Source organism: Aegilops tauschii, chromosome 5, assembly GCF_002575655.3.
Source record: "Aegilops tauschii subsp. strangulata cultivar AL8/78 chromosome 5, Aet v6.0, whole genome shotgun sequence".
NCBI classification, from domain to species: domain Eukaryota; kingdom Viridiplantae; phylum Streptophyta; class Magnoliopsida; order Poales; family Poaceae; genus Aegilops; species Aegilops tauschii.
In genome coordinates this window covers 41310892-41321660 of record NC_053039.3, presented here as the reverse complement: position 1 = coordinate 41321660, position 10769 = coordinate 41310892, and positions in this window count along the sequence as shown.

Genomic DNA, 10769 nt, shown 5'->3' with positions numbered 1-10769 from the left:
TACGGGATTGAAGGGGGACCAATATATCTTAATGCTATGGTTGGGTTTTACCTTAATGAACGTTAGTAGTTGCGGATGCTTGCTAATAGTTCCAATCATAAGTGCATATAATTCCAAGTCAGGGATGACATGCTAGCAGTGGCCTCTCCCACATAAAACTTGCTATCGGTCTAGTGAAGTAGTCAATTGCTTAGGGACAATTTCGCAACTCCTACGACCACTTTTCCACACTCGCTATACTAACTTTATTGCATCTTTACCTAAACAGCCCCTAGTTTTTATTTACATGCTCTTTATATTCTTGCAAACCTATCCAACAACACCTACAAAGTACTTCTAGTTTCATACTTGTTCTAGGTAAAGCGAACGTTAAGCGTGCGTAGAGTTGTATCGGTGGTCGATAGAACTTGAGGGAATATTTGTTCTACCTTTAGCTCCTCGTTGGGTTCGACACTCTTACTTATTGAAAGAGGCTACAATTGATCCCCTATACTTGTGGGTTATCACACTGCTATATTTTCGAACCCAGTATACATTTCCCTATATTTTCCTCCCAGTTCCAACAGGGACATATCAATGCTGTTTCTTGCATTATCCTACTCATACTCTGAACAATGCTGATCTTACATTAACAATGCCTGTCCTTTTTTATATGATGCAGTGTCCCTACAGTTACTGCCCTTTGTAATCACACCACCTTTGCCAAAAACAGGGAAGCGCAACTGGTTCCTCGCTCGATCAGAGGACGGCAAAAGACTAATGATCATTCGGACACATGAGCCAGCAGTTATATTGCAAAAACCCCACTGTATGCACGCACCGTGAAATACGTGAGTATCCGGACAGTGGCTGTTACGTCTATGAGCAGGATACCAGCTTGTTGGGGCCTGCAGGATTTTTGAGTTGGAGGAGGGTAAACAGCCTTGGTTCATACTCTCTGTTTCTCAGACTCAATTATCTGATTAACCAGGAGATCACCGTTGGCAAGGACCTTGATGGCAGAGAGGCTCTGTTTGCTATGGAAAACTATGTCTACACAGCGAGCCCTAGGAGTTCGGGAGCAAACTCCCCTGATTGTCAACGATACAGCCTGCAGCCAAAAGAAGGTCAGAATGACAAAGGCATATGGATTAACTTTGATCCTTGGATGTGTCGAGTCCGACAGGCAGTGATGTGGTTCAATCCTTTAGGTTGATAGGTAATTGGGCTGTTGCATCGAAAGGGTGGAGTACTGGTGTCTTCGGACCACTGGTGGCTGAAGCGGGGCTGCAAATTATGATGGTGTTGGATCATCCCTCTTTGAATGACTTGTTGTCTTTGCTGCTTGTTCTGGATGGGTAGTTCTCTCTTTTGTTATGCATATTCCTTGTCATTTGGTCATCCTCGTCTATGTCACTCTTACTATGTAATAGTTGCCTCTATTTAGAATGCCATTCTCGTCTGGATCACGAGAGTCTGAGCGCTGCAGATGGGTGCGTTTTGGTGGTGTAGCAAGACTTCTTATGAACTATCATGTCTTGCTGTTTATGTCAGTAGTAGTCACTAGTTAGTGTTTGAATGTTGTATATATCGTTGTTTCGAACTGTTTATTGTCTCGAATTGCTGGTGGGCTAAATGAGGGCATCACCATTCTCCAGTGTTCAGAGTATATCTCCTTTTTTCAAGTTATAATTTGAGCTTAGTGTCTTTTCGATGATGTACACTTGTTTGGGCCAGTGAGGTGCGTTGAATATGGGCCGAGTAGTAACGCAATGCCAAATAGGTCAATTATGACTTTCAGGCCGGGCTCTCAAAAGATCCTCAAAAAAGGCCGGGCTCTCAAAAAAAGAAAGAATAGGGAATCTTAGGCCGACATGTGGGCGCCACCGGTGTTTTCGTGCGCTTCCGCGTCGAGAGCATATTGGCGCGTGTTCAAAATTCATGCTACCTTTTCATCCCCAATCAACCGCCCCTCCCCCACCTTTGGAATCTCGATTCCTACTCCAGTTCCCCCAAATACCCCTCCTGTACTCCCTGTACTCAAGCGCACTATCATGTCGCCGGTCAACGCGGATCTCCGAGCCAGAGATCCTGAGGCCCGTCTTGCCTTCGGGCGCTGCGTGCTGTCGCTCAACAGTTGCATGGCGGTGCTTGACGACCAGTTTGCCGGCAAAGTGCTGATGGTAACCATCAACGGCGACCGGCCTCCCGTCAAGCCGGACGACCTTGTCAAAGCTCTTAGCATTGCACACGGCATCCAAATAAGTGACTTGCTCGTCAAAGTCTGTCCGCCACCAGCTGATTTCTTCATCAGGTTCCGGACAACTTTCGACTGCAGTTGTGTGTTCGAATCTTCCCGGCATTTGTTCTGCGATGGCGCGCTGGTGAGCTTTGATCGGTGGCACCCAGGATGGGGCTCGGTGCCCTCTGAGCTTGAGTTTTTAACAAAGCTTACCTTCCACGGCATGCCTCGACGTGCTTGGAACAGCGAGTCCATGAATGAGCTTATCAACGACCTTGGAGGTGAGCTCGTAAGTATGTTTTTTCCTCCAGACAGCTGGGCTCTGACGGTTATGGCATGGATGAAGAAGCCGTCCACCATACCAAAGGTGATTGGTGTTGAGATACTGGTGCAGGAACCAGGGTTGTACTATTCATCGCCACCAAGGCCGCCGCGGACCACGTTAGGGATGTACCTGTATCGAGTGTTCGTGCATGTCGAAGAAGTGGTTAATCCATCAATCGAAGTCCTGCCGCCGCCGCTGGTGCCCGGGTCCGTCGACGACGTCCATTACAGGAGTCAACGTCAGACTTTCCCCGTGTTGCTCGGAACGATGGATGGTACAAGGCCTACTCCATCGCGCGGCGGAGGCCACTGCTTCTTTGGGAGAAGAGGCAGGGTTGGCTGCCTGGATGTGCTCTAATTTGAGGTAACAACTGAATCTTATCAGATGACCTATTCTATTTTTTTACCTGAACTTTTTTTGGAAAGGGTTGTACGTCAATTTAATGTTCTAGCGGAACTTATATATTGTGTTGTGTGTCTGTTTTCTTTGCACAACATTCAAGATATTTCCCCATCATTGATAAAGACGATGAACCATTATGTACGAGTTTGTTGGTTTCAACATAGCCCTACCCGTAGCGATCCACTGCTTCCACCCTGATTGTGCCGCATGCGTGAAATTTTTGTATGCAAGTTCAGTGTGCTATGATGTTCTATATGATTGTGTCAACTATATAAGTTTTTACTGAGCATCATCAATGCATATGGCTGAAAGATGTATTTACGAGCATCGACCGATGGGTCTCTCTCTCTCTCTCTCTCTCACACACACACACACACGCACAAGTGGGACCCGTTGAATTATTTCTTCGCTCGTGACAACTTTTAATTAGGTTCCACTGTACTCTAACTTTTTTCTTAAGTTATTAATTGAGTTTAGTAACTTCAAAAAGTTGTACAAAAGCCTTGTTTGGGCCTTTCCGGCGTCGCTGAATGTGGGCTGAGTAGCCATGTAAGGTTGTACTGTACTACACGGGCCTTTTTTTCAACATCAGCAATGCAACTGGGCCGACAGTTGTACACAATCCGGGTCAACTTGTTATTCTCCGCCCCGCTGGGCTGCAAATCTTTCCTAGGACAGATGGGCTTAACAAGAAAATGGGCTTTAAGAAATAATAAATGAGATGTAATTATAAAAACTGGGCAGTAACTATAAAAAATGCACCAAACGCGTAATTAGTTTATAAAATATTACTTTTGGATTTTGAAAATTTTAATTTCATTATTTGTTGCGCGCAATGTTTCGTTGGATTTTTACTTAATACAAATTTATATTGAAATTGTATTTAATCTGACTAGAAATTTTAGGACAAAAATATTTCGAATCCTATCAAAATGTGGGAAATTTTATTGAATTCTGTTTTGAATGGTTGGTTGAAATTATTAATCGTTGTCCTAGCTAGAAAATGGGCTGTAGTAAATTCCATTAGAATTCAAAAATGGGTCGTGCATTCTTACAAATCGCAAATGGGCTATAGGTTCACTGCCACACACTTGTGGGCCTACTAAGTTGATGCGTATGCAAGGCTTTGTCAACTTATAGTCAACACACGGTTCTAGCAGCAGTGTCCGTTGGATGTCCATCCAACGGAAGTCGTGCTTCTTCTTCAATATCGGATATTCTAGCTTCAGCCGGCCAAAAAATGATTCGTCCCTCTGACATCTGGGGCGCACCGTTTCGGAGGCTGACCTGTGGGCCTACTAAGTTGACGTGTACCAAGGGCTTTGTCAACTTAGTCAATATAAACGATTCTAGCTGCAGTGACCGTACGATGTCCATCCAACAGCCGTTGTGATTCTTCAACCTCTGGTCTTCTTGCTCCAGCCGCCCAAAGCAGCGCCGGTCATGCCGCCTGCTCCTGCCTCCCGTGGCCGGCCGTGCTGCCGCGGAGGCCTCACCTCCCCCTACCACTCCCACCGCTGGCCAAGCCCTGCGGCGATGGCATCCTCACACCGCAACCGAACCAGTGAACCCTTGTACTCCTCTCCGCGTGGGCATCCACTGCCGCGTCTTCCTCGGCTCCGCGTCGTCCCCTTCCTAGGCCTCACCGTCGTCCACCGCCTTGGTGCTCTCGGCGCGGCGTGGTCAATGTGGTCAACGACCGGCTTCCATCGGAAGAGTACTGTACGTGGAGAGGCTGACAGCTGGGTCCACGGACGCAGCAAGGAAGTGCCTCCTTATTACGCAGAAAATAATTATTCCTCCACCTGACAGCAGGGACCCACCGGACGGGCCACCGTATATCGCGAAAAAACGTTTCCCCCCTGACTGCTGGGACCCACCAGCTACATCTTCCTGACAGTCGGGACCCACCCGGTCGAAGCGTACGTAGCGTTGTCATTCTGGTCGCGAACGTGTACGTACATACTGGTCGATCAGTCTGTCTGCAGGGTGCAGCGATGAACCGTGGCCGTGTAAGGAAGGGCACGTGTGGTAGTAGAGGCGCGCACATAGCATGTACACGTACGTACAGCGGCCAGGGTGCAAGAAAGTAAATACGGCCATGTACATACATATGGGCGGGGTCTCGAACGCCTACTCGCGCATACGTACGGCCAGGGCTCGTGTACATGGCTGTGGCTGGGTCGGAACGGAGAAACTGCGTCGTCGTCGTGTTCATGGGGAGGCAACGGAATGCGTCGTGTTCATCGGGAGGCAACGGAACGCGTGCTGTTCATCGGGAGCCAACTGGCTTGGACGGAACAGCCGATGGAAACGAGGCCTGGCGTATCGCAGAGCGAAGGAAACGGCCTTGTGTTCGATCGGCCACGGTCAAAACGGGATCCTGTTCATCGGGAGGGGTCTGGCGTACCGCAAAACAGAGCAAACGGACCTCCTACGGTCGAAACAGGGTCTTGTTGATCGGGAGGGGTGTGGCGTACCTCAAAACGGAGGAAACGGGCCTGTGTTGGAGCGCTACGGTCGAAACGGGGGTCCTGTTCATCGGGAGGGGTGTGGCGTACCGCAAAACGGGACTCCACGGGATACTGTTCATCTCCACCGTCGACCTCCTCCAGCCTCCACGGGCTCCTGTTCATCCACCGCCGACCTCCTCCAGCCTCCAGCTGTGACTGTTCATCCACGGGCTCCTGTTCATCCAGCCTCCACCGCGCGCTCCTCCACCGGCTATTGTTCAACCAGCCCTCTCCACGGGGGTCCTGTTCAATCACCCCTCCACAGGCTACTGTTCATCCAGCCCTCCACCGGCTACTGTTCAACCAGCCTGTTGAACCAGCCCTCCACCGGCTACTGTTCAACCAGCCCTCCACGGGGACCTGTTCATCCAGCCCTCCACGGGGTCCTGTTCATCCACCGGCTCGATCAATCAAGGTATTGTTCATCCAGTGGCAATGGCCTCTACTACCACGGGTTCCTGTTCATCCAACCCCCACTGGGAACAGTTCATCCAAACCCCCCAACAACGCTCACTGTTCATCCAGAGGCAGCATCGATCGGCTTCAGTTAGCAGTAGTAGCGAAGGAATCGCTCGATGGGGTTTAGTTAACAGCCATCGATCCATCGCTTGGGTTCAGTAACGCGTAGCCTGCAGTGTAATCACTCAGGTTCAGTTAGAGCGCAACGCCTCGCACACACGCGCGTACGTACGAGAGAAACGCGCATCGCTCGGCCCCCGACCAGCCACCGTAACCGGGAACTCCCCGATATTTTCCTCGCCCTCGCTTCTACCACGGTTTTTTCCGTCATGGACGGCCCAAAGAATGTCATGCAGCTGCGTCTCCGGCCCGCCCAGGACGAAAAGCCCATTTTCTATCATGATTTTTTGTCATAGAAGTAGGACCCCACCACATCTATGATGATACCGGGTTTTGTCACAATTATCGTCATAGAAGTGTCATAAGTATGATAGAAAAAAAATTTGTTCGGCCCAAAATGTCATGGATGTGTCTTTTTTTTGTAGTGATTGTACCCCCTTGCCAAACACATGGTAAGGTACACAACAGGTTTGGTACACAGCATGACATACTTTATAGAACCAATGGCTGAGGCATAGGGAATGACTTTCATTCTCTCTATCTTCTGCCGTGGTCGGGCTTTGAGTCTTAGTCAACTTCACACCTTGCAACACATGCAAGAACCCTTTAATTCTTTGACAATCCATTCTGAACTTCTTCAAAACTTTGTCAAGGTATGTGCTTTGTGAAAGTCCTATTAAGCTTCTCGATCTATCTCTATAGATCTTGATGCCCAATACATAAGTAGCTTCACCGAGGTCTTTCATTGAAGAATACTTATTCAAGTATCCTTTTATGCTATCCAGAAATACTATATCATTTCCAATCAACAATATGTCATCCACATATAATATCAGAAATGCTACAGAGCTCCCACTCACTTTCTTGTAAATACAGGCTTCACCGTAATTCTGTATAAAACCATATGCTTTGATCACCTCATAAAAGCGTATATTCCAACTCCGAGATGCTTGCACCAGTCCATAGATGGATCGCTGGAGCTTCCACACTTTGTTAGCACCTTTAGGATCGACAAAACCTTCTGGTTGCATCATATAGAACTCTTCTTAAAGACATCCATTAAGGAATGCAGTTTTGACATCCATTTGCCAGATTTCATAATCATAAAATGCGGCAACGGCTAACATGATTCGGACGGACTTAAGCATCGCTACGGGTGAGAAAGTCTTATCGTAGTCAACCCCTTGAACTTGTTGAAAACCTTTTGCGACAAGTCGAGCATTTTAGACAGTAACATTACCATCAGCATCAGTCTTCTTGAAGATCCATTTATTTTCTATGGCTTGCCGATCATCGGGCAAGCCCACCAAAGTCCACACTTTGTTCTCATACATGGATCCTATCTCAGATTTCATGGCCTCAAGCCATCTGTCGGAATCTGGGCTCATCATAGCTTCTTCATAGTTCGTAGGTTCGCCTTGGTCTAGTAACATGACTTTCAGAATAGGATTACCATACCACTCTGGTGCGGATCATGCTCTGGTTGACCTACGAAGTTCAATAGTAACTTCATCTGAAGTTTCATGATCACCATCATTAGCTTCCTCTCTAGTTGGTGTAGGCATCGTGGGAATGGTTTTCTGTGATGAGCTACTTTCCAATTTGAGAGAAGGTACATTTACCTCATCAAGTTCTAGTTTCCTCCCACTCACTTCTTTCAAGAGAAACTCCTTCTCTAGAAAGGACCCAAACTTAGCAACAAAGATCTTGCCTTCTGATCTGTGGTGGAAGGTGTACCCAATAGTTTCTTTAGGGTATCCTATGAAGACACACTTATCCGATTTGGGTTCGAGCTTATCTGGCCGAAGCCTTTTGACATAAGCACCGCATCCCCAAACTTTAAGAAGTGACAGCTTAGGTTTCTTGCCAAACCACACACTGGTACGCGTCGGTGCTATACAAACGGTTTTAACCTTTCCGCGATGGCATTTGGAACCATCGCCTAGTGAGTGACGGCGATAGGGGGGGGTCCTTCCCACACGACCCAGAAACCGTCGGGGATATGCCCTCCTGGCACACACGCTCGGCGAAATGAGGTCATGTGCGACCGGCGAGAGCTCAAATACGGTAATACGTACAGTAGAGCTAAAAAAAAATTATACACGCGAAATTGTTTCCGGTCGCAAGTACATTCCACACAGTCAGTCCCCGCTAAACGTTTCCATTCGTATGCACATCCCACACCGCCAGTCCCCGCTAAACGTTTCCGTTCGTATGCACATCCCACACAGTCGCTCCAAGGAAAACGTTTCCGTTCACAGGTAGATCACACACAATTTTCCCCGTTAAATCGTTTGTGATAGCGTTGCCATTGCACATGATATTAACAATATTATCGTTTGCGTTATTGAATGCATCACACACGGTGTGCAGAAGAAACTGTGTGGCAAAGGCTGTCCATAACACACAGTGTTTATGTGGTAAACGTTTGCGCAAGGTGGCCTAACGCAAATAGTTTTCAAGAGAAGGTCGTGTGTGATTGTTCATTGATCCAACACGGTTTATTCCAAGAAACTGTGTGCGTTGCCTGAGGTCATCGCCCACGGTATCTTCTCAATAACCGTTTGCAATAGCAAAACCCAATTAGTAGGCTAATTGTCGCTAATTTCTTTATCCTAACAATCTTTCTGAGTTTCTTGACTTGATTGATATTCATGGACAACTCATTTCCCCAAATGCAAAAAGGGTCGAACAGTGAGTCAAAACCTCTGATAGCAGGACCTACATGTGCAAGACCAAATTGTTAAAAACCTAAATATTAGAATGGTTCCTGCAATTGCACAATAATGTGCTATGAGACAACGGACCATGCATGTGCAGTTAACTAAACACCACAACAAATGAACCAAACGTTAACTGAGCACCACATTACACAATATAACATACTCCTAATAGAAGATCAGAGAGTTAACCAAACCAAGCATGCTTAACAACTTGGAAATATAGCAATTGTATTTGTTTCTCATGTATTTAGTACAACCAAATTCGATTTATTTCTCACATGGTATACAATAACAGAATGCACCCACAACAATTGAACATCGCATTGCAGAATTGACCCAAGCAGTTAACTAAACACCACAACAAATGAACCAAATGTTAACTGAGCACCACATTGCATAATATAACATACTCCTAATAGAAGATCAGAGAGTTAAACAAACCAAGCATGCTTAACATCTTGGAAATATAGCAATTGTATTTGTTTCTCATATATTTAGTACAGCCAAAATCGATTTATTTCTCACATGGTATACAATAACAGAATGCACCCACAACAATTGAACATCGCATTGCAGAATTGAACCAAATAGTTAACTAAACACCACAACAAATGAACCAAACGTTAACTGAGCACCACATTGCACAATATAACATACTCCTAATATAAGACTCAGATAGTTAACCAAACCAAGCATGCTTGACAACTTGGAAAATTGCACCCTGAAGAATTGAACATCACATTTGCAGAATTGAACCAAACAGTTAACTGAACACCACATTGCACGACATATAGAACATATACACTAGAGCAGAAGATTGCATGGTAAAAGTAGATAGCACAATTCACTATAATTTGTTAAGGAAAGGCAGTAGCTAGCAAACTGAACATGGGTCCTTATAGTGAGGTAATAAGACAAGCTACTCCTCATTGTTGGAGATATCGATGACGATTGGCTCCTTGGACATGGAAGAGGGTGAGGCCTCCGCATCGTGGGTGCCCTCGTCGTAGTGGTGAGTTGCCTAAGCCGCTCCGGGCACCAACCTGCTGGCCCTCGTCGTAGTCTTCGTCGAAGGCATCGGCGGTGGCCTCGAGAAAACGCCACGAACTGTCGTTTAAAGCAGCCAACTGCGTCGTGGCATAGGCGCGCGAGGCGTCGACGGTGACCTCGACGATGAGGTGCTTCTCCAAGATCTGGGGGTCGGCACGAATGGCAGCCATCGCGACCTCATCGGCGCGTGCGGCCGCGATTTGCTTCGCCGCTGCCAAATGCTCCTCGAGATCTTGGTTATACTGCGTGCACCATGGCTTAGGGCGACGCTTATTTGGTGGAGGGGTCGATGATTTGGGTGGAAGGTGTCGCGCTCGCGCCGGCGGTCGGGGCATGTGGGATGTGGAAGGAGGAGGATGGGGGTCGGGTGTGGATTACCTGCCTGGATAGGCGAGGCCGAGCAGCGTGAAGGAGGGTCGCCGACAAGGAGGCGGCGCTGCAAGCAAGGAGTGAAGGTTTCAATTTGGAAAGGAAGGCGGAAATAGGGGAAATGTGGCTTTTGGTAAGGGGAGGGGGCGGGTTGGTAGATATTTCTGCGAAAGCTGAAAATTTGGAATCGCTTCAGCGAAAAAACTGGCGCGCAAAGTGTCATTAGGCACATTCCCTTATTCAGAGTGGGTTGTGGACTGTAGCCGTTGCACCTTCTCGCGTAAGTCGTATGCATACTATAATCCGACGGTGCTCCAAGATATTTTGTGCTGCATCTCACACAGTTGGTGATAATAAACTGTGTGGGATCTACTTGATTTTTCGTCTTGATTTGAATTACATAATGGGGTCACATCGGCAATGGATGGTGATTTTCTAGACCTTTTATCTGCAGTGAACATGCAACTATATGTGTGTCATAAAAAAATAGAATTATTCAGGGTTCGTTTGGAAATTTTATACATTAAATTGGTTTTTTAGCCATTTCAGGTGCACAGTTCAAAATTAAAGCACATGCACATGGTCCG